Below are 27,153 nucleotides of genomic sequence, written 5' to 3' on the forward strand. Positions count from 1 at the left end.
CACCTTGTTTTCTGAATGGTAAAGATGTCACCAACATCTCCTTTATTGTGGGAGGATTAGAAGAGTCATGACTGAAATTCATGATATGCTGCAGAAGACTCCTGCTGCTAGAAACGGTGGGGAACGGCCTTAGTCGGTGTGAAACAGTTTGTTAAAGCGCAGCAGAAAATTAGCTTACTTGTGTGGTCCATCAATTCATTTTATTTCCTTCTAGACTTCGAACAGCACCTTCTGTTCTGTATCATGTACCTGTGGAGGTGATTGAACAGCCTATTGTGTATTAAAGAGAAATAATAATAATAGTGCTAATTGTATTAAACATCATACTGAATCAAAACAGCTGAACTGGTCAAGAGCCAGTGAACAAATGCTCACTTAATCCAAAATACTGTAAGCTCAAAAAATGTATGACCTTACATAAATTAATAAAGAGGTAAGGTTCACATACTGTAAAAAATTGGTTTTGTCAGTATGTGAACCTTACCTTATATAAATTAATAAAGAGGTAAGGTTCACATACTGACAAAACCAATTTATTACAGTTCAAAAAGAGCCTTCAGTTTTGTATTGCTGGAATAGTTTAGTGAAGTGTTTTTCTTACTCCCAGAATAACTATAAACTTACACATGCTGAGTGGGGTTGCACCAAAATTGCTCCATTATAGCCATAAATGCTTCCATACCACTTTGCAGTGAGAATCAACGATCATACAGGAAAAAAAAAAATCAATCCTAGAAGAGGTAGAGAAAGCAATTTCTCCATTGAGAGGAGCCTAGAAACATCACAGTGCAGTGCAGCCACACATTATGTGTCATTTTGAGTAAGGGGCAGAACTCTTGCTTTTTCTTTGCCTCTTGTTACACTGCTGCTTCAACTGCCCACACATACAACCCTCAGGTGAAAAGTAGGACCTTGCATGACACGGCAGCATGACAGGAAGTGGCCATGGGTGGGCTTTTCCTCAAAATAGTTAATACAAAATGTGCTGACATTGAGAAATGTGCTTTTTTCGCTTTCTAGCAAAGACTTAAATTAGAGGGACTCTATAGGGTAAATATGAAGCTATTTACAACATCCAGGCATCCAGCCATGGTCACAGGAAGTTACTGGTCTCTTCCACAAAATAATCTGGCATGAGAAATAATTTTTACATTTTGGTTTTGGCATAGGTTAGACAAAAGTTCAACATATTAGTCAGTGAGATTTAAAAGTCCTCACAGGGTTCTTGTACAGTGGGAAATAATAGCAAATAACTTTATTTCCAAAAATGTGGAACTGTTCCTCTAAGAATACTTTGATAAGCTCCAGAGCAGAAACGGCTGGAGACCTACATGCCAACTGCCGTGCTGTGACAGTTATAACGTGACAAGGCTGGAACAGTAGAAAGCCCTGCAGGCTTTAGACTGAATCAAAGGTAATATGGGTCACTGTCGGTGCATTCTAATTTAGACATCTCTCCAGGGGCAGATTACCTAGCACAACACATTCCCAGAATTACTTCAAGTTAGACCTAAAAATACAAGTGGCTTCATCATTTTGGAGGGGGTCAAGCCATCTGTGTGGTGTGGGCAGAAGACAAAGAAAGCATGAAGGTCAGTTGGCTGAAAAACGGGCACACATTTTAAAGGGCTTCATCATGTTCAAAAACATGAGGATGTTGGATTGTGAATTCATTTATATGCTCTTCAGTTATCTGTAATGATGTGCAATTTCTGTTTCTTCAGGTAACACATGGCTGTACTAATTTAAACACAACCTACAATGCTTAGATGTAGAAAATACTCAAACACTGTCCCTCGAGTCCTCAGGCTTGACAAAGTCTCCTGCAGTCACAGCAGATGTAATACAGCTGTTGTGTTTTGTCCCTGTGACTAGTCCATGCAAAACTGCACTGGACGATTTCAGCACAGGGCCCCTTGTAGTTTAAGAAATAATCAACGTGAAATGCTATTGACTGATGAAGCCGTTACAGCTGGTGTGCTAGAAAACAACTACATATTTACACGTCACACTAACACTCCCACTGGCGTTAGGTTTCTGGAAACACTACGGGCCAGAAAAACAAAACAGGCAGATATTCATTCTGTGTCTGAAATGCATCAATTTTAGTCCAGTCCTCCTCAAGGCCTCCCTCTGGAAAATCCCAGTGTGCTCTGACTGGTCAGCCACACAGGCCTGAAAGTTGTTTTCTGGACTACTGATGAGGCAGTTCAGCAGCAGTGTTTTCTGTAAGAAAACTTTTTGCGGTGTGTAGCTATGCAGACATTTTATATGCACAAAAAGCCATGTAACACAGTGAAGGAAAGAGATCAACCCAAAAAGCATAAGAAGTCCACTTCAAGGTTATAATGAAACATTAGATTCATAGTATCGATATGCATATTTTCTGCTCTGAATGGAAAACTAAACATTTCTGATGCATAAACATGAACTATGAAATCCTTTTTAAAGCTACATTATGGGAAGTGTGCAGTCCAGAGAAAACAGTCTGTTCCCACACTACAGACAGCTCCGTTTAAAATCAATTATAAGGACACCAAATGAGAGAGAAATCACAAAGAGTGTGGCCAAAATGATAAGTTATTATTAAAAGGTTTTGATCCAAATTTAAAAGCTTTTTCATTACCCCTGGACTCTTTGAAATGCCAGCTAGTAATTATTTCCACAACAATTTTGTGCAGTGAGACTATTAATGGAAAACTGACTGCCGTGGTGATTGTTATTACACTCTAAAAAAAATTTGAGTGCTAGCTCATGTTTCCGTGTGTGTACAAGAGAAAAGCACTAAAGATATGAGAGATTATTTTTAGTATTGTCACACCTGATGTGCAGGCAAAAAAAAAAAAAAAAAAACTCTAAAGGTGACTTTCAGAACACTTGGCAACCTCCCATAATTGCAAGCTTTTATGATGAAGCAAAGCTGCCTTTAAAAAAAAAGGAGGCTCTTAGGGCAGGAAGGACCCACTGAGGGATGTGTCCTCGATGTTAGGCGGGAACTGTTTGTTCAAACTCATATTAGCATTGTTGAGGACACACCGCGGTCATTTATTTGAAACTTGTGACAGCGGCCATTCAATTAGAGGAAATGCCTAACTTCTTGTGAATGGAAGTGGAACAAAATAGCACATCATGATCCAGGGTCAGTTCTTACCCTCTGAATTCTCAATTAATGTCATATTTCAGAAAATCATTTTCCAGGATAGCAATTGTCTTCTAAATTGCTGTTGAAGGTATTTCTGAAAAAGGGTGACATTCTACTAATATCAGAGGCTGTTGATAGCACTGAATGGATCCGCCAACTAGCCCCAAGTTAAAGCATGTATGAGATTTACAGGTGACAGAGTGCGACAGCGACGTGCGCCAGTTATTCAAAGTCTTGCTTACATTCTTCTGCCAGTGTCGAGAACATTGCCAAGGTTCACCATCAGTTAACTTAAACAGGGACAGATAAAAGTAAGCTCAGAATATTCTTGCAAAGGACGTTAAAAGAAAAAAAAAAAAAAAGTTCAGCCAGTCATACACAAAAATAAATCTGTCCGGTTGAGGGAAACAATTGATATCTTGCAGGCACGTCCCCTTGAAATGACAAGTAGGCACCATGACACATCAAAGTGGTGCAGCAGGTGAGCCAAATCATTAGATTAGGCAGATTTATGGCTTCATGAAACTTGTTATTACCCACGGCGCGCTCCACTGATGTTTAGCCTGATGTCTTTATGAGGGGGCCGTTGTTCACCTTGCCCTGACAGACACTGTGTGATGATTACAATACTTTCAAGTCAGACAAGCAGAAGTCTGTCTGTGAGCTTTTAAAAACATATTTGGCTGAGGTGTTGGGGTGAAATCCTAACTCAGTAACACGGCAGTTTGTGAAATAGTCATTAGCCAATAGTCCTACAACCGTCCATGTTCACCTCAGCTTTGACTATAGCGATGATTTCATACATGAAGACAGTGTTTCAGTTTTGGCAATTTCATGTCAAAAAATATTCTGTAGTTTTCATGTTTTTCTTGGCCTTCTCACTGGTTTGAAGCGGGCAGGTGTCAGTTGGGAAAACTTGATGTCACATATTTCTGTGCACCGAATCAGGATTTAACAGCGTTCAGGTGGCAGTCGTAAATCTTAAGGATCTTTTATTTTCCCCCCCATAATCTATGACTTTGAGAATAACACTGAATATTCACAACTAAATGAAAAACAGGGAATTATCAGGCAAATACAGTGAATCAAAGCTCACACGACAACATTTCACTCGGTGATGATTTTGAGACTAAGCTTGAGCCCTGAACAATAAGTATCAAAACTCTTCTGCCTCCATCTCTGAGAAAAGACTTACATCTAAAAACAGCACAGCTATCAGACAAAGATGTTTTCACCTTCTTTGTGCAGTATGGCCAGTTAATCTATTAGAGCAGCTCATGCCTATGGGTTTTCCTTCTGCTCACAGAGGCTCAACGGATGGATCGTTGAGGCTTAATTTAACACCGCAAACAATGGAAAACAGACGCAAATAACGGCAGCCGTCATGAGCTTATCAGCCTGAGCGGGGATTACAAGGGAAATGAATCATTAACACTATTGCCACTTGAATGCAGCTAAAGCAAGATTGGCAGGTTGAAAGCTGGGTGTTAGGAGTTGGGTGGGGTGGGGAGGATGGGTGGAGCTGTGGTCTGATACCCAGTGAAGCGGGTTTCATTATCGGATAAGAGCTGCAGGAGTTCCAGCCAAAATGACCCACTGAGTGCGAGAGACAGAATGGATGAAAGACACTTAAAATTACAACTGACAGAAAACAAGTCAGACTGCATGCTCAATATGCTTGGTCGAATCGGACATACGCTGGCATGTAATCCAAAGTCCATGAACCAGTTCTGTCCCAACAACATGCTGACAGCAGGTGTTGAATCATGTTGTTGCTTGCTTCCGACTATTTATAGTTTACCGTTGGGTTTTTTTTTTGTATTAACAGAAAAGCTTTGAGCTGTGCGTGGCACGTAGAGCACTGCAACCTCCTGTCCGCCTCTCCCAATATGACACCGGGTAGATTTTAATGGCTTTATGGAAAATAGTGGGATGCCATGCTGGTGAAGGGGATTCTGGGTCATGGAGGGATTTGTTAAGTTATTACAGTGTCTGGTGCAAGGCCCTTATCGGCACCTGCCAAGTCTTTGGCGGACCCAGTGGGATTGCACTGACCCTGGTGGAAGTAATGGATATTAGAAAATCTTCCTGCTGTGAGGAAGGGGGTGGGTGTGTGACAGAGCAGGGAAAAGGCAGCAAGGGGAGGAGAAATGGATAGAACCTCAAGGACAAAAAGCTACAGCGGCACTATCACCGAGCAAAGATTTCAGATTCACAGAAGGGAGGAGGGTTGGAGCAAACTGATGTGATGTGTGTGAACTAAAAATGATTGACTGGATTTTAATGATGCATGTATGTATTTTTTTTCCCCAAACAATACTGATAACTAATAATTACCTGCCTCTCATGGATGATACCATTATGATAACTGATAATATCACATTTTTGTGTTTTTAAAAAAGAACCTGTGACTTATGTGCACCTTTTCCACTGCTAATCATACTTTTAATTCTGTGTTTCATTTGTTCTGATGTCATTAATGTTTTTATGATTTTTAACAAGGTTCAACATTTGTAAGTAAATGAAGTTATAAATACCCACAAGTCAGACGTGTGCGATTCGTACAGATTTTGTTAAATAGCTTTGAGTGGCAGACTGATTAATTACTGATTAATGTTCACAACCTGTAGCTATAATCTGAAACTCAGATGAGCTGCAGAAGATATGAAATCTTTATTAACTATCTTACAAATGGAAATAACTTCTATAGCCTATTGACTTTACATAGCTTACTTTCACAAGCTGATTGCTCCAAATAGTACAGGTCCTGAACCATTAAGATAAGCTTAAAATGAAAAATAAGAAAATGGTTTAACTGGGACATTCCTCTAAAAGTGTCTAAACTAAGGATTTGCAGGTGATTTTACAGAGTTGTGTCTCTTTTCACTTGGCTGAATAAAGACACCAGTTTGCAGAGTGCGCATCCACCGATAAAAGTTTTAGAAACACATTTGTTGACATCATTGGTTAGTTAATCAAATTATTATCAATATTAATAAATGTGAAAAAGAAACAGGGTGCTAATTAGGCTAATCAGTTCTGATGATCTATCTTGTGAGCTGCGGGCAGTGACTTAACAGGTAAGCAAACAAGACAAATTGGGCCATAATAAATAAGTACAACCATAGACAACATGACAGATAGAAAAACTATTCAGGAGAAAATACAAGACCAAAAGTAATCTTGTGCAGCAAGAGACAGCTAAAATTCTTGCAATTTAAATTTCAGTTTTCTTTTTGGGCAGTGAAAAGTCTGCCATGCAGCGTCCATTATTAATGAGACAGAATAATACCGGTGACGACACACACGTCTCACATTAACAGGACAAAGCCCACACAGCTCACACTGGCTGGCTTTCTGACAAGTGCTTTATAGTCCCAAGTTGCCCTTCTCAAGGTCAAAACCACAAACAACACAACTCATTTACTTACAAATGCACTTCAGTCATCTGCTGCACTGTATGAACATGCATTGCATAATGTATTCCAAAGCAATATGAATTGTACATCTCTTTTGATTAAGCCTTGCCTCGAGACAAACCAGACACAAACCGGGCCAAACAAATCAAAGTCAGGCATAAACGTCGCAGAGCTTGTCACACATCTCCTGTTGGTTCTGCAGAGTAAAATGCTTTCCCTTATTTTTTATTTATTTATTTTTTTTTTTTGCTTTTATGTGAATCTTACAGGCAGACACAAAATAATATCCTGTGGATGAACTGTCAGGAAGGAGGTAGGATCAAGTGACTCCTTGCTGGGATGCAAAAATAGACCAAGGAGAAACAGATTCTTTGGTGTTGTTGAGGCTTTAATGTTGGTCTGTCATTATGCGTCCTGTGCGAGTCTGGGCTCAGCGATGACAATGTTTAGAGATCAGACCTGGCCCTACTGTGCCGTAAACACCAGAGCACGCTGCAAAAAGAGTCATGCTAATCATTCATGGGGTTGGTAGGATATTGGCTCAATGTTACAGCTTAGATGCAAAGCATGTTAGGACACGAGTGAAATCCATTGTCTCCATTTCTCACTTTCATATGCTGTGTACCAGGAGCAGATGGGAAGGTGTGCTGAGAAGGGGAGAAATGCTTTTGCTTTGGAGATTTGAAACCTAGAGGAGAGAGGAGGATTTTTCTGTCTGCACTTTCTTGTAAGGCGAGAAAAGGAAAATTACCCAGCAGTAAATAGATGGGTCTGATAAAGCCCCCTAAATATAAGCCTTATCTCCCTCTCTCAATTTGAAACAGCCATGGAAGAAATAGGCCACGTTGTCACTCAGGCTTTTAATTAAAAACAGAGGAAAAGTCTGTGTGCGCGCGTGCGTGTGTGTGTGCACACATGCATGTCTTCCCAGGAGAGAGTAGTTTTAAAAACATTTATTCACGCTTAATGTTTATCACCTCCAAATGACCTTGATCTTGTAATACTTTACTTACACCACCCCCCATTCAACTTGCCTGCTCCAGTCTCATTCACTCGGTGAATGAGACAGTGAAAGATAGACAGAAAGAGAGAGAGACAGGGAGGGAGAGGTGGCACGACCCCATGTCTTTTAATCAGCAACTCAGCTAGGCTCACATCACAAGAGCAGATAAGACCGCCTGTTGTCACACAGGTGGAAGTAATGGCTGGGAAGCACCCTTGTCCGATAGCAGCTTGTCCGAATGCTGAGATGTGGGCTGACAAAGACACGTACAAGGCCTGGAAACAGAGAGCCGCTGTCAGGCCTTTGATTGATAACAGCTTGAGTGAGAGGAGTACAAGTAGAGAGGACCAAGTCGAAAACAGATAACACACTGGCTCTAAATGTGATTATTGCTCATCATCGGTTCTTCTGTTTATCAGAGGAATTAATTAAAACAATAAGAGTCTTCAGTAACTATAATGGTTTAACCAAACTAAATGGCCTGTTTAAGATGGTAAATCCCTGGTGTGCCCTCTTTTTGGTCTTCGCATTGAAGATGTCTGACAGAGATGATCTGTTAGTAGACAAGCCCAACCCAAAAGTTTCTGGCAGTCAGTACCAACAGAAGGAGTAACTAGTTGCTTTTGATATATGGGAGGATCAGTGTCAGATTCCAAGGCAGTCTAGGACACTGATCCTCCCACTTTACTGTTCAGTGTCTGTTTCAAAACAAATGATGATATGAAGAGGCAGAAAAGCATTTGCAGGGGTGTTACAGCAGAGTTAGTGATTAGAGCAGCGGTGCAGCAACAGCATACTTAAGAACCAGTCCTTTACTGGAGATCTGTTTGCAGTGAGTTAAAAGCAAATGCCTCACAAGAACAGATAAAACATTACAGTGAAACATGCCATTAAACCAGCTCAGCCCAATAACACATGACACCAAAACGCAATTAGCCTTATTCCATACAGCCAAAACAACAAACAAAGCAAGAAAACTCAGCTACCACAAGAGAGCAATTCATATTTAACACACAATGCAAAATATGGCAACACCATAACAGCAAAAATTAGCAACCATTAAATGTAAGCAGATCAGCGAGAGCAATGAAATGACCCAGCAGCGCTAAGAACCTCATAAAGCCAAGCATACAAACACAGACTTAACAGAGCCATCTCGCAGCATTTTCTCAGTATGCATGCAAGCAAACTCTAACCTCAGTGAAGCGAAGAAGTGCTCCCTGGTGTCTCAGCAGTAAACCCTACGGGAAGTTATGTGGTAGTCCCAAACAGGAAACTCCCATTCAGGCTTTAAGTGTGCATTTAAGGCCCACAGTGGACAAATATGAGCTTACCATACAGCAAGAAACGTTGTGAGCAGTGTGTGCAAGACAACCAGCATGAGTGCGTCCATAAAGCCCGTTTACAATATTACCCTCTGCTAAGAGCCACAGCTGCATTGAGTTAAGAGGCAACAACAGCAAAAAACATACAACAAAGCCTTAAAACCAAACACTCAAATGTGAATACGGTTGGGCAACATGGCTGCAGTTAAAACAACAATATATCACTCAAAATCAATGCCAAAAAAATGATAGCATTCAGCATTTAACCCAGCAAAGAATCTGTAACAGGGCAAAAACATATAGCATCAGCCAAGCACAAAACACAGCCGAAACACAAAGTCACAAACACGTTAAGTCCTACCTTGGGAGGAGTCCTTGCGTGTCGAGCTATGACAGGAGCAACAGCAAACTTCAGGTCCGAGGTGATGCTTTAGGCCCAAAGCTAATATGACAAATTATGGGAAAACTGGGTCACTGAGTGGTTGAAATTGCAACAGGGAGCTCAAACACAATTATATCCTCAAACAAAGCTGTCCTAAAGCAATACAGTCACACTGTTAGCAAGCTAGCTTGCTAAAGAAATGCTACACGAGCAAAGACTGCAGCAGCAGAGCATTGCCAGCCTTTAAGATTGAGGTGTGTTCAATATGTCACAGCATGAACAAATAGACCTATTATTAAAACAGTCTGCAAAATCAATATAACATTGTTCTGCAATTGAAAAATCACCTGAGGAGTATACTGTGAAAAAGCCAGCCTTTCATTGTGAAAACTCGACTGAACATGCCCCACATAGAACCCAAGATCCAAGTCACCCATTGTGGTAAGCCCATACAGGTGATTTTATTTTTGCTTGATTGGACCTCCTCTCAGAAAAGTGTGGGTGTGGTCCACTGTGTTTAGCTGATATGTTCCACACTCTCCTAGGACAGTGGTACATGGAGCCAGGAGACTTCACATAGCATAGCTTCAACTTAACTTCACACTGAGCAAAAAACTGGGGTGGGGTATTTAAGATTGTCTACACAGTCTAAAGTTAGAATACAAAATCCAGTATCTCGGGTTGATAAAAGTAAGACTTGAGTTAGACTTGAATACAGCTCATTTGTTTCCACCTGACTGACTGTTTTTCTCGTTGTGTTAGATTGTATACCTCTTCATTTCTTCACCGAAAAATCTCGCATTTGTAATACTGTGTTGTGGTGAAAGGCTGGCAGAGTGACTTTAGCTGGAGTCTTTGGATTGCCAGTTAACATCTACGCAGAATAAAGTACAAACCTTAAGTTCATCTTATCTTAATAACTCTAAAGTGTACCACCTTGTGGCAGAGTTAAAAAGTACAACTAAAGCTGACATGGACCAGGGTTGAGACTACATTGGTGTGTTTAACTTGAGTCTTTTTAACCCCTGTATCGAAGGCGTTATTTAAAGGTTTTGTTTTAAGCCTGTCTCCTCTGGGTTGTCCCAATTCCTCTGCTTAATCCATTTTGCAACTGTGATTCCACATATGCCGGTGCTTGACACTGTTCGGTTGGATTGGTTTTCAGTAATCCTTCTTTTCACTTAATAGCGCAGAAAATACATTCAGATGGTCAGACAGATAAAAAACAGAGTAAGAGAGAGGAGAGGGAGGCAATCAAATTATAACTGTAGGAGTGTGTATTTGAGACTGGCCCTCCAAGAAGTATGACTACATGCAGAAGTCTCAGCAAGTATCCCAAAATGACTTCACACCTAAGTGACAAAGCCTTCTTGTGGCCAGTCACATTATGACTGATATGACTGCACACTGTTACAGATGGGGAAAAAAGGCCAGAAAGGGAAGAGTCAATAAAATATCAGACTTTAACAACTGATGCAAGTTAGATAATAAGAAATGAATCACAGTACATCTATATATGAACACTGAGAAGACTGCAATTCATAGCCCAAGTAATATTATACATCAGACTGTTTTAGGGCAGAGGGCACTGGCAGAAAATTATACCCATGGCTATCAATAAGGAGGAAGTGTCTTTTGGAACTATTAGAAATGACGGTCTAGTGCCATAATAATCATGGGTCAGAGTTTTCCATTTATTTCAGTGCTCTCTAGACTTTACATTCTGTTGCTATGTTTTGTCCAGTGTAGACTTTGTGCACACAAATCCTCTCTTTTTCAGAGGTTTCCCCTTCAGATAGAATGCACAAATTTTACTGAGAAGAAAATGAGCATCGCTGGCTTGCTTTTATTCCTCAGGATTTTCCCTTTGTTTGTTCACTCTGGGATGTAACAGCATCCATTTGTTTTCCCAGTAAATCGGCACATCTCTGATGTTTGCATGGCACAGTTTGTCACATTGGATAGTTCTTCTGTTTTTCCCTTCATTTCTTTGTCATTTTCTTGTGATGACAAAGGGCCTCTGAGGCAGCTATTACCTTTTTCCCTCCATTTACCATTTGTTCAACTATGCAAGCCCCATTGTTTTAATTTCATGCAAGAAGTAGTTTGGTATATTCAAAAATGAACACCATTCAGTTTTCCAGAGCTGGAGGTGAAGGCAGTGTTTATGTTAAATACACATCTTTTGTCATTCAAACAGTGCCTTCATTTTATGTTTTTGTCTAAGTACCTAAATGAGGCCAGTATGCACAGCTTAAACGAATCAGACTTCTTGATGTTTTGCAATGTTTCATCTATAGACAGGAGACAAAATTCTCATTTGCATGCTTGCTGAAACCACCCACTCCATATATTTAGCCACCGGGTGATCAAAAGTAGAGCTAATAGGGATACAGCACAAGGGGGAGTTTAATTGCTAACCTAAAATACTTTCAAATGATGTTTGGGCTGATGCAGTTGCTGGAAGTTGAGTGTCTGGCAGTGGAGAGAGGCTGGGTTCAGAGAATTTCTGAGTCAAAGCAGCTGCCTTATTTGTGTTGTGGGATTTAGAAAGCAACTGGAGAGAGATCAATAAGGTGTAATAGACCTGGGAATGAAATGATGCCAAAGTGTCCCATGTCAATGAATCTGCTTATCTCTGTCTGCCAAACTCCAGTTTACCAGCCCATGCTTACTCACCTGTAGATTACCGATAGGGAACTGGAGAGCCTGTAGGATCACTAAATAAGGCCTGAGTTCAACTCTGTGCCCTTGACTTATCTGCAGAGCCAGAGGCATTTTTCCTACATAAGGTGGCTCCTATATTGAGAGGTTATGGTAAAAAGTGTATGGAGTTAGTTTTTGATTTCATTACATCGCTTACAGCGCAGGAAGTACAATATTACGAGGGAAAGAGCCAGGGGTGGATGTATTAGAACTAATCCTGGTCTAAGGATTATAAACCTGCATTATGGTTTTGTGTCAGCTGCTGCCCTGTTATTTGTCCACTATGGTGTTTCTGGACTGTATGTGTGTGCATCATGTCATCCAAAAACATGCGAACAGCTTCCAGGTATCGCTCCAGCACTGCATCACATATTTCTAGATATCCTGATTTGTTAGATATAATTGAATTCTCACTCATATATTGGCTATTTCTTTTTACACGCCGCAACTCTCTCCTCCTTTCTTACTCATGTGCATCACGTGGATATACAGCAGTTGCACCTTCGAAGTTGTACCGTTGTAAAAAGAAGGCAAAACCTTCCCCTGGCACAGTCCGATAAGGCATGTGAACATGCACCCTGCTATTGTCTTATCTTGCTGACATGCTTAAAACGCCCCCATGCCAGTGCTGAGCGTGACATGTGCAGCCCTGCATTATTAGTGTGATAGGAATAGGTCCTTTTATTCAAGGACGTGACGAACATGGCAAGCACTGCAAAAAAACCGAGCCGCTGCCGTCATCACTATAAATGAGTTTTCTCTTCTTCAAGGCAGTCCGTGTGCTGCAGTTGGTCTGACTGGAAACGCGAAAGCCGGTGATGAATAGCGAGGCAAACTGGAGACTGAGTGACGGGTTAACACCCATCAAACCGTACAGTAGGAGCAGGTGCTGATCTCCTGGCCTGTCTCATTTGACAGCTTATGGTGCTGATGGAGAGTGCTGGGGCTTGACTTAAACTGATCGATCCTGACGTGGGCAAATATGCACTAGAAAACCTCTGAATACATTTATTTATTGCAGATGTCTCAGGTATTTGCCATCTGCAAGCTAAAATGTAAACCCCTTCAACACATGTGGTGTAAAAGGCCACACATCGCTTAACTCAATGTTTGGTTCATTATATGTTTCTCTGAGAAGCAACAGCATATTATATCTTTATTTTAAATCACATTCACGTATGTATTTATTATTGCATTCAGAATCCTCACAAGGACTCACATGTCACATGTTTACAAAGAACTGATGTTTTCAGTCATATTCAGTTTCATATCATTGATTAAAAATATATGCCATAGTTTTACCTGATAATTAACACAATGCCTCTGTCTTCTATTAAACAGGTGAGTATATTGTGTGTCTTTTTAGGTTACCTTGAGACATAATGAGACAGGATCTTCAGGGGTTTTTTTTTTTCTGCTGAGGAGTTTCCCAATGAAAGTCATCTTAAATTACCTACACTTGTCCTTGGCCAGGCTTCCTACAAATAAATGGTGACTTGGATATTATAATCGAAGGGCAAGCTGTGAGATGTGCTGTATTCAGGAGCCTGGCTGTGGACACCAGGCTTTTCCTGTCACGCACTGCTCTCAAGCAGGTTTTTACCAGACGGCTTGGGTTTTTTTTTTTTTTCCAGCCTCAATGCAAGTGTGAGCTACAACGTAAGTGTCGACCTTGATAAGCACCATGAGCTTTAAAGTCCCCTAGACTGTAAGTGTGTTTTGTTAACAACAGTCGCTTTGTAGATTTGTGAGTACCACATGCTCTCCTCTGGACTACAGCTGACCAGTTATAGCTAAAATATTTGCAAGGATTTGCAACATCAATGGCCTATTCATACTGGAGGAATTAACATCATATCAATATTCAGAAAATATAAAAGCTTTCATACAGAGATTTGGAGATTAATCATCATTGCAAAGGGGGAATTCAGAAGCTAGAAGGGATAAGAGGATTTAAAAAAGGTGTTTAGGTAACAAAAGATGAGGAAAGAATAAGAGAATCAGTGTATTATAATTCTTATTTATACAGTAAATAAACCTTGTAAGATAACAGAAATATGATTCAAAACAGCCTTTTTCTTTAATATGTACATGTGCATGACATCGGAGAAACCAGTGATCTGATCTGACTGTCAAGAGCAGCAGCCACATATCATTTGTTGTTGTATTGCCATTATTTTTACATGGCATTAATTGGTGATGTAGAAGGTAGAGAAAAGGATGAGGTATGTAATTAAAATAACTCCAACTGATTCCAAACCCATCATGACTGAGACCAAATGAGGCTCAGAACTGTGGTATTGTGCAGCATCTTAACATAAGATTTTCTTTGAAGACAGCCAGTCACTGACTTTCCTTTTTTTATTTAAACATGATCTTTTGCACTCATTTTTGCAGCAACAATTACCAGGACATGTAAAGTGTTAAGGCCTTATGTCATTGCAGTTATGTAAACACGCTTCACATTATCATCCAGGAATGATTTTATGTCATACAGTGGGTTAATGTCTTGGAGCAACACTGCAATGAGCCCCTTCCTCCCATTTCGCCCTCTGCATTGACCAGCGTCATACAAACATGCACAAACAAGCAACTTTAAGGTTATTTAAAGGACAGTGATCAATAATGCTCCTGTAACTCCTACTTAATCTCCATAATGAGCTTTATTGCAGCAATTAATCATGCCTTAGCAGCCAGTGCCCAGCCTCCCAGAAGAATGCTGGCAGAATAAAGGCCAGGCCCGACTGGTGCTGCCCACAGCTGACTTCACTCCTCCCCTGGTGAGGAGATCCTGTTCTGAGAATCAGACTGACCTCTTGAGTTGGGCTGATAGCTCTTTGATTTTCCGCACTGACATTAAGTAATTCATCAAGCCTGTATTTAAAAATATCCCAGATATGACTGTCATAAATGATACAAATAATGAACTCTTTGAACATAGTGAGAGGCAAGAGTCCTTTTACATTACAATAATGTCCAATAATGAATTTTGGCAAGCAGTAAATAAAAAGATAAACATCTATATCTATATTTGACTTTCCAAAACCTTGTACTATCTATTAATTATTACCTGAGCGGAAAGCTCTTTTCAAATTTAATTCCTTCATCGCCTCTACAGTGGTTTTGTCCTTGACTTCATAAATTGATAAACATGCCACATTTATCTTAAAGACGCCTTGCTGCTGCTGCTGCTGCTGCTCCTTTGAACATATCTCCTCTAAACACATCTTTAAGGGTCGGACCGTGTCATTTGAGTTATTGTGTTGTTGCGTACTGAAATGTCCCTGAGTTCCAAGAGAAGATTATCCCATGTCAGTTAAGATTATCTGCTTTTATGAGGTTTGAAAATCTTCATGTTGGATTTGGGTAAAGGCCCTGCTAGACGGCTTTGAAATTGATCACACCGCTACGCAGTTTGATGAAGCCCTTCTCTTTGGGGGTTTTCACAAATGGGTACTCAATGCTCCATCTGCAGATGGAAAACAAGTAAGGCAGGTCTGAGAGGTAGCAGGCGGTAGATGAGGTGGACGGCACAATGATTCTTATGATGAATGATTCAGCTGTATTTAGAAAAACTATTGATTCTGTCCTGGGCCTAATAGAAGGTGATGACAGCACAGAGGTGAATCCATTACCAGGTAGGAAGCTGCGTCAGGTACACAGAAGGCTAATGTGTGTCCTTTCCCATTTGTCATCACCGGTATATGGGCGACTGGAAGAGCATGCAAGTGTGGCACAGCGGCATGCCTTTCTACAACTGCAGGTAGAGATGGCAGCACTGTGTATTAATCTGACCTGCAACTTCAAAAAAGGGCCAAAAGACACTTTGCCTGTATGTCCTCTTGCCTGAGGAATGTCTGTGTCAAACTCAGACAGAAAAAAGCAAAAGGAAACAAAGCAACCATTTTTACTCAGCCAAGATCCTCTATGTCCTCATCTCCAGCAGCGCTTTGCTGGCTAGGAGAATGGAAGATGACCCCACAATCAATATGTCTTCAGGGTGTGTGAACATACTGGCAGATCGAGCACAGTGCACTTTTTGAAGGAGTAGCCTTAATGTTGCTTTAGTTTACCTTTGCAGTGTATTAAATGAGAAATTAAATGTTAAAAAAAACTGTGTTTTGGTGTGTGTGTTTTTTTTTCAGACCTGAGAAAACACACATTGCAGTATTTGGAGAAAATGAAGATCTTTCTGGAACTATTTTAAACAAAACAATCCATTGCAAGGCCAGCACAAGATGCATCTGGTCACTGCCAGCAAGGAGGTCCAAAACAAAGTTCTCTTGATGCGTAGGTTTTCGCTATTTCATGGGCATTGCCACAGGCTGAATTGCTTCCCTGTTTCCATGAAGATCTTGTGACATTTGATTTGAATGTTTTTGGAGGTTCCTACATGCATTTTCCCCAAGTTGTTTGAAGTATCTGCAGCTCAGTTGAACTGAATCAACAGCAGCTGTGATGCCTCTGAGGCCTTTTCTTTTACAATCAAAAAGGTGTGTTGTTCTATCTTGAAATCTTGTGACTTGCTGAACAGTTTAGGATTAGCATATTTTCCATAATATAAGTTTAAAAAAGACATGCGCTATCACAATTTATTTACATGATTCAGCTTTTGTAAATGTCTAAATTAGCTGTTTTCGTTACTATTCATGATCAGGCACTGAAAAGTGCACAACTTTTCAGGCAGATCAGCTGGTGAGCTTTATTGTAATTGTAGTCTGAAACTGACTAATGATATTACATTTTGAACAAAAATCTGCAAATTTTGGATTGAAAGAACTAATGGTAAGTTCTGCATATGTATGTTGTTTGCAGCTTATGCATCACTTGCAAGCATTTCCATATTCAGGTTGGTACAGGCAATATATTTCATTTTAGGTCCCAGATAAGGTGATTTTTTTTTTCAGTGAAAGATTAAAATGTTTGAAGAGACAACGCAGAATAACAGAGATCCAAGATAAGTCCTTATCACCCAAATCATTAGGTAGTATGATTACAGTTTTTCTTTCCCTGACTGTAATTCCACATTCAGTGCCTTTGTACAGGCTGTTCTCCTCTCTTTATCTTAACATGCAGCCGTTTGCTCAAGGGGATAGTATTTTTAGTCCAGGGGAAAAAAAAAAATATGGAGCTTATTTACCGCCATCATATCATCAAACTGTCAAGAAGCATCTTTTGCCGACTAAACCTTTCGCATATCTGTGTACTCATAATTGATTCTCTGTTATATCGCCAGCAAAATGCCACCAAGATAACTGAGCACTGCAGCACGGATGGTATAAAACCCTCACTGAGGTTTGATAGACTGTCACATCTTATCACAACTTTGAAACACTGAGAGGAAGGGCTGGTGGTGGTGGTGGTGGTGGGGGGAGTTGAATATGCACTCGACTCCTGAACCTCAAAAGGTGTTTCTGTGCTAAACATTTTCAAAGTGCTCTGCCTTGAAAATATCATTTTGTATTTTTTCAGGTTAGTGGAAACGCAAGGATTAAGTGAGATAGCGGTAACAACTGACTTCAAGTGCCAAACTTTTGAGATTTATAAAAAAAAGTACAAGTTGGAAAGTGTTTGGAAGTTTCCATACAGGCCATGTGAGGTGCAAATAGAAATGCGGGCACAGCAAATACCAGGCAGGAGAGCAGGCACAATGCTAATTACTTTTCATTAAGTAGGACAAGGGGAGTAACATTTAAAAGCATAAAAATAATTTACCTTATGAAGTGTTACTGTTAACTTTAACCCAGACCAACTGTCTCTCTCCTCCAGCCTAAACCTAACAAACTTAACTAATAAAGACAACGAGCATTAGCCAATCAAAGTCAGAATGGGGTGGCTCATTCCTTCACCATCTCAGGGAAACAAAATGGCACCCACCTGACTTCAGTAACTTCGTGAGTCACAAACTGTAGCAGCAAAACAGAAACACTTCGATCATAGTTTTTTGTATTTGTATGCGTTGCTGTAATTTCTTGTGTATATTTTCAGCATGTGTTCTATATTTGGCTGCATTGTGTATTTGCAGTTCGTTTGTGTATTTGTTTGTGTTGTGCGTATTTGTATCTCATTTCCTAAATGCTGCACGTGTTGATGTGAACTGATGATGTTTTCTTAATTTTTTGCTTGTGTGTTGTATATTTGCATCTGTTTCCTAAAGTCAAAGTGTTGAGCTCCTTCAGCCACTGTATAGATCTAGTCATGTACTGGATTATTACACAGTATCATTGCAAAAAATGTACAATTCACGCCTTATTGTCCGTATTTTCAAACAGTATGAGAACAAACAGAGGAGTTCACCAATGTAATGCTGTGTAAGGTAACAAATCCACTTCTAAGCAGGACAGGTGTGCTTACAGTACCCTAAACTCTGATGTAGCAGCATCCAGGATCAGCTCCCTCACAGTGGGAGATTACTGGGGCTACACAGTGGATGTGCCAGTCCTAAACTTTTTTGTTTTTTACATTAGCTCTAATGTACTGTTATCTAACTCCACAGTATAATGTTAATGTAGAAAGCTAAATAAAACTTGGTTACTAATTAGGCTGTCAGTTAATGTGAATGTTAGAGTTTGCAGCTTATGTCAGAGCAGGTAAACACAGCTTTAGATACTATGAATAGAAATGCACATCGGCGTGCAGAGAAATCGAAAGCTTGACAGAAGTGTAGTGCTGCTTGTTTTAGTCATGTAACACCTGCAGATGTAATAACACAGATTAAATTGGATATTAGAACACTTTTGACAACTTAATGATAATAATATCTGGATTTGTGCATCACCTTTCAACCAGAGATGCAGCCTAAAACGCTTTAAATACATTAAATTAAAAACAATTTACCAATTCATAGTTACCATATTTTCCTGCCCTTGAACCTTTGCTTTTTTGTGATGTTGTCAAAATAATTATTTTTTTATAAATAGAAATGCAGATATCTCATCTCGACAGCTTTGCTTTGAACCGTAAAATGTAACTGTTTATCCACAAAGCTCTCATGATTTGGGAGCACTGTTAATGATTAGTAAAAGCCTAAGATAAAAACAAGACAACTCTCAACACCACGAGTAGAGCCGTTTGATGTTCCTTTTCAAAACATGTAACATTAAAGGCACATGTTGACAGTGCAAGCCTGCGATGTCCTGCTGTGCTGAGACTAAGAAAACACCCTCCAACAAAGAACACCATCTTCCCTCAGCATCACCAGCCACCCTCCTACAGCCAGTACTCTGCACCAGGCTCCCTGTCATTCCCTCCAGTGTGCCAGCTTTGAACGCCAGCCACATAACTGAGTCCCCAAGTCACATGAAATCACAAACGTCAACCGTCACATCACATATTTATCTGGAAAGATGACTCAGACAGAGTTCTGCCGGGTCTTGCTAATCAAGCATGTTTTTTGTCGATATGCAGTGTTAAAAGCTGTCAAATCCTGACTTTTAAAGTCAGATTTTGATATCAGATTGGCTTTTCTGATCTTTTGCACATCAAAAGCGACTTGCTGTAAAATTCTATAATTTTTCCTCATTAAACCAACAGACTTGAGGTTTAAAAGCCAAATCTGGTAATATCAATAACGACATTTAAGTGAGCTTCATTAGCTCACAGTCATAAGTGTCTACATGTAAGTAAATACAGCCACAAGCAAGCTTTAAAAATCGCCTTATGAGCCAGATCCATCCTTAGAACAAGCAGCACTTAAAGTTGTCATATTTGGAGTATAATTGGGCTGAAATGAATTGGAATAGGATGCAGAAATTCACATATGAAACAACAGTCTCATTTCTGTCCACTGTTCTCACACACGAGCGTCTCCTCGTCAAACTGCAATTCCTGTCCAAGGCAACCTTTCACTCTGCTGGAAACCTGTACCCCTTTGCACTGCAGGGCATAACAAATGTCCAAATTACAGTGCGTGTTACACAATATAAATCTTAGCTTCTCAAGGCAAACAATAACACCTTGCTACTTTTGTGACAGCACCGCTCAAAGAAAAAAGAAACCTTGCGACCTTTACCCCAGCATCTAACCGCTGACCTCTGCTTGAAAAGCTTGAATTGTTCCACCGTATATTGTTTTTCTCCTGTGTGACTCACAGTTACTATGAGTCACCATGTGGCTTGTCAGAGAGGTTTAGGGGGAACTGAGCATACCGCTGTCAGCCACTCTGCCCTGAGGGTCTGTGAGGGTCTGTTTATGTCAAAGGAGCACTGCTAGTCCGTGATGGTTGTTAATATTGCACATGAGCACGTGAATGTTACGCCACACATCAACACATTCTGGATGTGTGATAGCAGTGGACAGGAGGATATTATTATATGAAAATATAAATTGGTTACATTTGATGCAAATAAAGCAAGACAACATAGAACACAATGATGCCAGAGAGCAGGTAGATATTAGTCGGAAAAAAAAAGACCTATATAAATGGCTTTTCTTCCTAATGCTTATAAACACATAGTACATATACATCGTTAGTAGCCTAATAAGGCCTAACATCTGTGCCGGAAGACATAACAGGATATAAGCCTTTTATTTTATTTTTTTCACTTAGTAGTTTCTTTTGCTTCCAACTCCATCTTGTGGCCTTTCTTAGTGAATGGAGGTTTCTTAATTGTCATTGAGAATACGAGCCCTGAGCAAGCGTAATGACAACTGAGCAAACTCCTGTCTACTGAGGAAGACTGTGAGATTAAGTTGAAAGCTCTACAAAAAACAAAAGTGTTAGTTTTTGCCAATTTAAAAATCTCACAACTGACTAAAGGACACTTTTCACACCAGAATCCACTGGTTTGAAATTCACAAGTTCATAAATGCTCTCTAAGCCTATCTCTGCCAGACAAATCTTTCCGTATTTTTGCAGCATACCAGAGTTTTTAAATCTGCAGTCTGTGGTGACTCTAACTGCACCGGCGGACCGGTGGCAATTTTATGTCAACCAGCAGCCACCAGTTTGTGTAATTACTCTCACACAAACTGGTGGCTGTCTCACAGAGAGACAAAAGTTGTGCACTGCAGGTTTAAAGTACTGTTGTGTGTACGCACAGTCTCAAAGAGGCACTGGCATGGCCGCACACTTGGTTTTTTTGTTCATTCTGTCAGCCTAATAGTAGTCAAGTTCAAATTAGCTAGAATCAGCTTACAAAATACTAAACATGCACAAGTTTGTAATTGTAAAATATAAACTCCAGTTAAATTCCAGTTAACTAAAACCTCCAAATTGTCAAGTTGTCTTGACCTGAATGTTTTCAGTGGTGGAGAGAACAGATATGGTGAGCACCTACTGACTGAGTTCAATGGTCAAAACATCCTGTTGCGAAGGCTTCCGTCATAACAGTTTGAAAAGGCAGGCAAGCACACTGACTGCACTGCACTGCCTCCTGAAACAATCCCTGCACACACACACACACAACTGAACACGCAAATCGAAGCCAAAAGTCACTCTAAGAGCAAAAGACCACCCTCCACTCATAAGAGCTCCCCGGAAGCTAATTGTCAAATGGTACATTTTTGTATGTAAGAGAGCACTTCCCCAAGTAGTGCCTATTACTCGCTGCATGAATTGACAAGGCTAATGAGGAAATTAGGGTTTTATTAATTCACCCGGAGGACAAGATGAGGGGGAAGTGTGGGGGGAGGACTCCATCTTTGATTTAAAGGTTAATTTGGAGAGGAGGGTAGCGGGAGCACAGAGAGTGGTCCTGACAATATTTTGATGCTCCTGGATGTGGGCCAGCTGTCCTGCTACGGGTGCAGTCCTGGCAAAAGATGGAGTGAGAGACAGACAAGAGGGAGATGAAGTGGTAGCCAAGTTTGGGTCAAGCCTGGGAATCACGCAGAGGCAATTAGGAGTGTTAGCTTCATCAGTAATGCCAGTGGCTCAGTCAGGCCATGCAGCATCGGTTAAAGCGTCTTTCTCTGCACACGCTGGGTTAAGGGGCATTAGCAACTCAACACTTGACTTTGACAAGGTCAGGCTTGAGGAGCAGCAGGCGGACTAGCATGGTGCTGATGACCTTATGCAGTCATGCTGGTGACCTTGCCGTGCTCAGCACCGGCCTCCTTGCAGATAATGATAAGGATTCCCTTCCTAAACTCTCCACATTTCTGCACACAGGTAATTTTGCTGTATCACGGCTTTTTAGACTTTGAGATTAAAGGGGGTGTTTGTTTTATTTCCATCACAAAGGTGAAAGCAAGTTCAATAACATTTGATGTCCTTATCCACATTATGCACAAAGTAATAGATAAACAGGCACAAAAATGTCATAATGAAAATCTTTTTTCATTTAGCAACTGGGCATATTAAAACTTATGTGCGGGAGTTGACAGGAAGACCTGGCAAACAAAATTAAACATGCCTTAAAGGTTCAAATATATGTTTATAGTACTTTCTCTCTGGAAAACAATTCTACATAATGAGGAACTTATTTCCATATGATAAAAATGCAGTTTAAATCTGTTAACCCATTTAAATGTCATTCAGTGATGGAAGACTTTGCTTTGCCAAGTAGTTGTTGTAATTGCTCATAAGTTTAAAAGTTCATAATCACATCAGTTCAGTGTCAGTACTTACTGATTGTTGGACAAAGTTAATGGAGACATTTTATTTGGCATAAATTAGATCTTATCAGTCCACTATTACATTACCCGCTGTGGGAAATGTACACATTGTGTTAATAAACATGGCCTGCTTTGTTCATAGTTCAGTGTTATCAGAATCAGCTTTATTGGCCAAGTTTGCGTATACAAACAAGGAATTTGACTTTGCTGTCAAGTACACAAACACCTAGCAGTAAGAAACATAAAAGATACTATATACAATAAGAAGAAGATAAAAAATAAAAACTACTGTATACAGTAACAGTGAATCTGTGGAATAGTGGAATGGCAGTGTAGCTAGACTAAGATTTTTAAAATAAATAAATACAAAACCTGCTATTAAGTTGATTTGACAAAGTTGTGTTTGGCCACATAATGAATGCAAGTCCAGTATTCACTCTTACTCTTTTTGCTCTGTTTTTGGTCTGCACTAACACTAACATTAACACACTAACACTTCCTAAGGGAAAAAACCCAGTCTTTTAGCTGCTCGGTGCTGAACTGTAAGTCACTAACTGAAGTCACAAATTAATCAATCAGATTACCTCATTTTAAACTGGTATTCCAAATAAGATCAATAGCAATTTGATATGCTTTTGCTTTTCTACAACTTGAAAACTCCCCATAGAGAGAGAAAAAGAGATTATGCTCATAATTCATGTTCTTACACCTTGTTAAATAGCAACGAGTCATATTTATGCACCTTGTTAAATAATTCATATATCAAACTCTCGATCTGATCTGTGTGGGTTCTCTTAATTGGGTCTTGTGAGAAGTTCTCCATTAAAGAGCTGTTGGAACAAGCCAGGGGTGATGTTGCATGATTTATGGGACACCTTCATCTTGATAGGGACATCAACAGGATTACATTTCCCTTTATTCTCTGCTGGAAAGGAAGCATTAAGCGAATACTAACATCACTTCAATGTATCGCGCAGAAGAGTTTCAGATGATGCTCAAATATGTGTTTGTAGTATGTGAATTTTTTGCTGTAGGTTAAATGTAGTCAGGAATTGAATATTAGACATATGCCCATGTAAGGGAATATATATATATAAAACAAATAAATAACAAGCAACCAAACCAAGCAAAAAAAGTCATGACGGTTTGTTTTAACCCCTTCCTCTAACATGATGCATGATGCAGAAGAATATTTGTGGAAGTCTTACCAATTGCTGAATTTTGCCATTTTTGAAACAGTTTGTCCTCATCCTGGCAGAACAGGCAGAACAAGCTGCTGGGTATTAGCAGCACAACATGCTCTACTAGACGCATGGTCAGACCACTACAAGCTGCTCCAAAATGTCTACATTGGAACATCAAATATTTATATTTAAATGGCACTGATCCATATCCACACCACCTCTGCACAGGCAAAAGAAAAAAAAGCACCTCATGAATAACAAACAAATGTATGGGCCATGGCACATGTGCTGCTCTGATCTAATTATTTTGTCTTCTCGACTTCTGCCAAGGGCCGGCATGGTGGTGCAGTGGTTAGCACTGTTGCCTCATAGCAAGAGGGTTCCAGGTTCGAATCCCAGTCTGGGCCCTTCAATGTGGAGTTTGCCTGTGTGGGTTTTCTCCGGGTACTCCGGCTTCCTCCCACAATACCAAAAACATGCACGTTAGGTTAATTGTCTACTTTAAATTGCCCCTAGGTGAGAGAGTGTGTGGTTGTCTGTCTTTGTGTGTTGGCCCTGCGATTGACTGGAGACCAGTCCTGGGTGTAATCCGCCTTTCGCCCGTAGTCAGCTGGGATAGGCTCCAGCTCCCCCGCAACCCTGACGGATAAGCGGTATAGAAAATGGATGGATGGACCTCTGCCAAGACTCTGAAGCAATCGCCATCACAGCAAAGATTGTGGACATACCCGGACCGTGGACCAAGTCAAATGAGTTATTTATGCTTACTGCTTAGATTGTGTTTTCTGTGTTCTGTTGTGACGCAACATCGCAATTTGGCTTTTCCCACTCCCACTCCCGCTGTGCAATGTGCTGTACGTATTCAAGGCAAATAATATTCACAATTAAAATAAACATCCAGATGAGAGAAAAAAAATATTCTAGAGCTTTTTAAAGGTGCAGTAAACGAGTCTTGGTTTGAGGTCATAGCGCATATTCGCTTTTGAAAACCATCTCCTTGCTTGTCGTTAACGTTCAAGGCTAATGGCTAATGTAAATCCTCAGTACTTCCATCTTGGAATTTCTGTGTGTTTCATTAGTAACCATTGTAAAAGTTTTCCAAATTTTGTCTCATCAAACTTTCTTAGTCTACCCAACCTTTTCAGTTGTATACACCTGTATATGTCATGCATTTGGCAGTTTGACTTCTTTCTCTTCTCCCCATTGTAGAGTGATCTTTGTATCTCATATATCTGTATAGATTAATACAAGTTAAGACCTGCTTTGATTTTGTTCCCATATTGCTTATGGCAGTTTGGAGCTTTAATCTGACCTTTGAAAAGCTCCCCCTTGTTGCTCTGCTATGGTTGAATACTGCCATCTAAGGTTTGTCTGTTATTCAATTCCACTGCTACAGGGAGGCAGTGGTTGATCCTACTCTTTTTTTGTTTGTTTTTTTTTTTGCTTGAAAACAACATATGAAATGTAATCAGTCCACAAAACGGAAAGAATTGTTTGAGATTAAAAAAGAGATGTAATTGTAGGGTTTTTATTTCCATAATCTGCGATAAATGAATTCAAAATGATTCAAAAGACCAAACCTCTTCAGGGAGTTTTGGTTTTCCACATTTACTCCATCTTGTAAGTAATCAAACCAGCATGGGTTCTCTGACAGTCCTCATTCACATCTCGTATCTCATGAGACTATAGACCGACTTCATTCATCATACAAGCATCTAAATTTGTTTTAGCTTTGGACTTGTATTTCTTGCAGTTCTCTCAGATTTAAGCCGTGTAACTTATGAATACCTTTAAAACATTTTACTGTACAACTGTAAAACAAGAGGATCTTGCTGTTAGCCAGTGTGCAGCTTAATTATGACAGTTGGTCTGATGGATTTGACAACACTTTGTCCTGCTGGCATTGCTGTCACAGCCAAAAACAAAGCAGGTCTGCATGCCAGGATGTGCACAGAAAGCAACAGCCAGCTAGTATCCCTCTCTCCATCCAACCATTCTCCCTGGGGAGTGATTGACATAGGCTTTACCAAGACAATCTTGCCCAAAAATCCACCTCTTTCTCACTCACCCTCAAAGGGTCTTGAGCAGTTCCAAACAAGCTTGAGTGCTGGTTTTTCTGAAAGGTATTTGCATTCTGGGCCAGTATTTGCTTGCGCTCTGTGGGCCTCTGCACTGAGCCCCTAGCTAGGAATGTCAGAATTTGAAAGCGTTTGCTGAGATTTGTGGAGACAGTGTTTGCTATTTCCTTCCACAGTGCTCAGTTCTTATGATTCCAAGATTGAAGCTCAGCTAATGTTCAGTAGGCAAATTGGACATTAACTATGACGGGAAAAATGTAACAGAAGGTTCTGTTATCAGCACAGTCCAAAACAAAATTGCACAAAGTCTCAATTAAAGTCTGGACCCAGAATGGTGTAACTGCATCCATAACAACATAAGCTTGGAAAAACATCACTTCACAGGCATCCAAAATACTTCTACATCATGAAATATTTCCATCAAAGCCAGTGAGGGAGAAATAACTCATTTGTTTTCCAGTTTGAGGCTCCAAGAAGAATTCGGCAGAATAATATATTCTTGAAAAGAATGTCAAGTGCCAGATAATCCTGATTAAAGATCAGCTCTTAAGTGTGAGACAGTTATTTGCCTGTGCTGTTTTGGTGGTATAATGAGGAGAAAAGCCACTCCACCTGAGGTGCTGCTGCTATAATCTTCACAGTAAACACTTATCAGGCATTCACCATTGATTAGGCTGTGCCTCTCATCAATCATCAGAGGCTTGTCTGAACATATTAATAATTATGACATCTGCACTCAGTCAACAGCACTGATTAGAGGGAGGAGAGAGGCAAAGCCATCTCATAATAGGGAGCAGCGAGGTGTTCAGGAACTTCATCATATCGTCTGGTTAACTGGCTCATTTGGTGATCACTGCGGTGCTCACAAGTTTGCTTGCTGACAATTCTATTTGGTGTATATAATAATATATCACAACTCACGTCAGGCAGTAGTCTGACCGCAAGATAATGTGAGCGGCATCACTACATTACTTTAGAAGTACAAGTAGATTACAGATGGGGATCATTAAAATCAGTTTGGTACTTCAATGGTACTCTTACCAGTTCTTTTTAATATTTTATGAGGGAAAAAAAAGAAACAAAAATAGAATTAACATTACTTTATTTTCTCATATGTACTATATATAAATTAACTCCTACTAGCTGCTATTATGAATGGGCATATAGCTTAGACCAGCGGTTGCAGAGGGAGGGGTGGGTTGGTGTGTGCATGTGTGCGTGTGTGTGTGTGTGTGTGTGTGTGCTCAGCAGCGAGAGATCGCTCTACTGGACGACTGGGAAACCGAAAATGCATCACTGACAAATGTCTTCATCAGAAATGTTGATGAGATAAAATGTGCAAGATAACTTAAGTAGC

At 40.1% G+C, this 27,153-nt stretch overlaps 1 long non-coding RNA gene across 1 annotated transcript; it reads right to left on the minus strand.

Annotated features, from left to right (window-relative positions):
- Window positions 1-7,664: 7,664 nt before the first annotated feature.
- On the minus strand, window positions 7,665-9,768 carry LOC124064417. Its single transcript, XR_006844258.1, has 3 exons — window positions 9,619-9,768; window positions 9,251-9,331; window positions 7,665-7,839 (listed from the first exon to the last, which is right to left on the minus strand). It is a non-coding gene; the product is annotated as an uncharacterized LOC124064417 (long non-coding RNA).
- Between the last annotated feature and the right edge of the window lie 17,385 nt (window positions 9,769-27,153).

The sequence above is a fragment of the Scatophagus argus genome, chromosome 9 (assembly GCF_020382885.2).
Source record: "Scatophagus argus isolate fScaArg1 chromosome 9, fScaArg1.pri, whole genome shotgun sequence".
In the NCBI taxonomy this organism is placed as follows: Eukaryota; Metazoa; Chordata; class Actinopteri; family Scatophagidae; genus Scatophagus; species Scatophagus argus.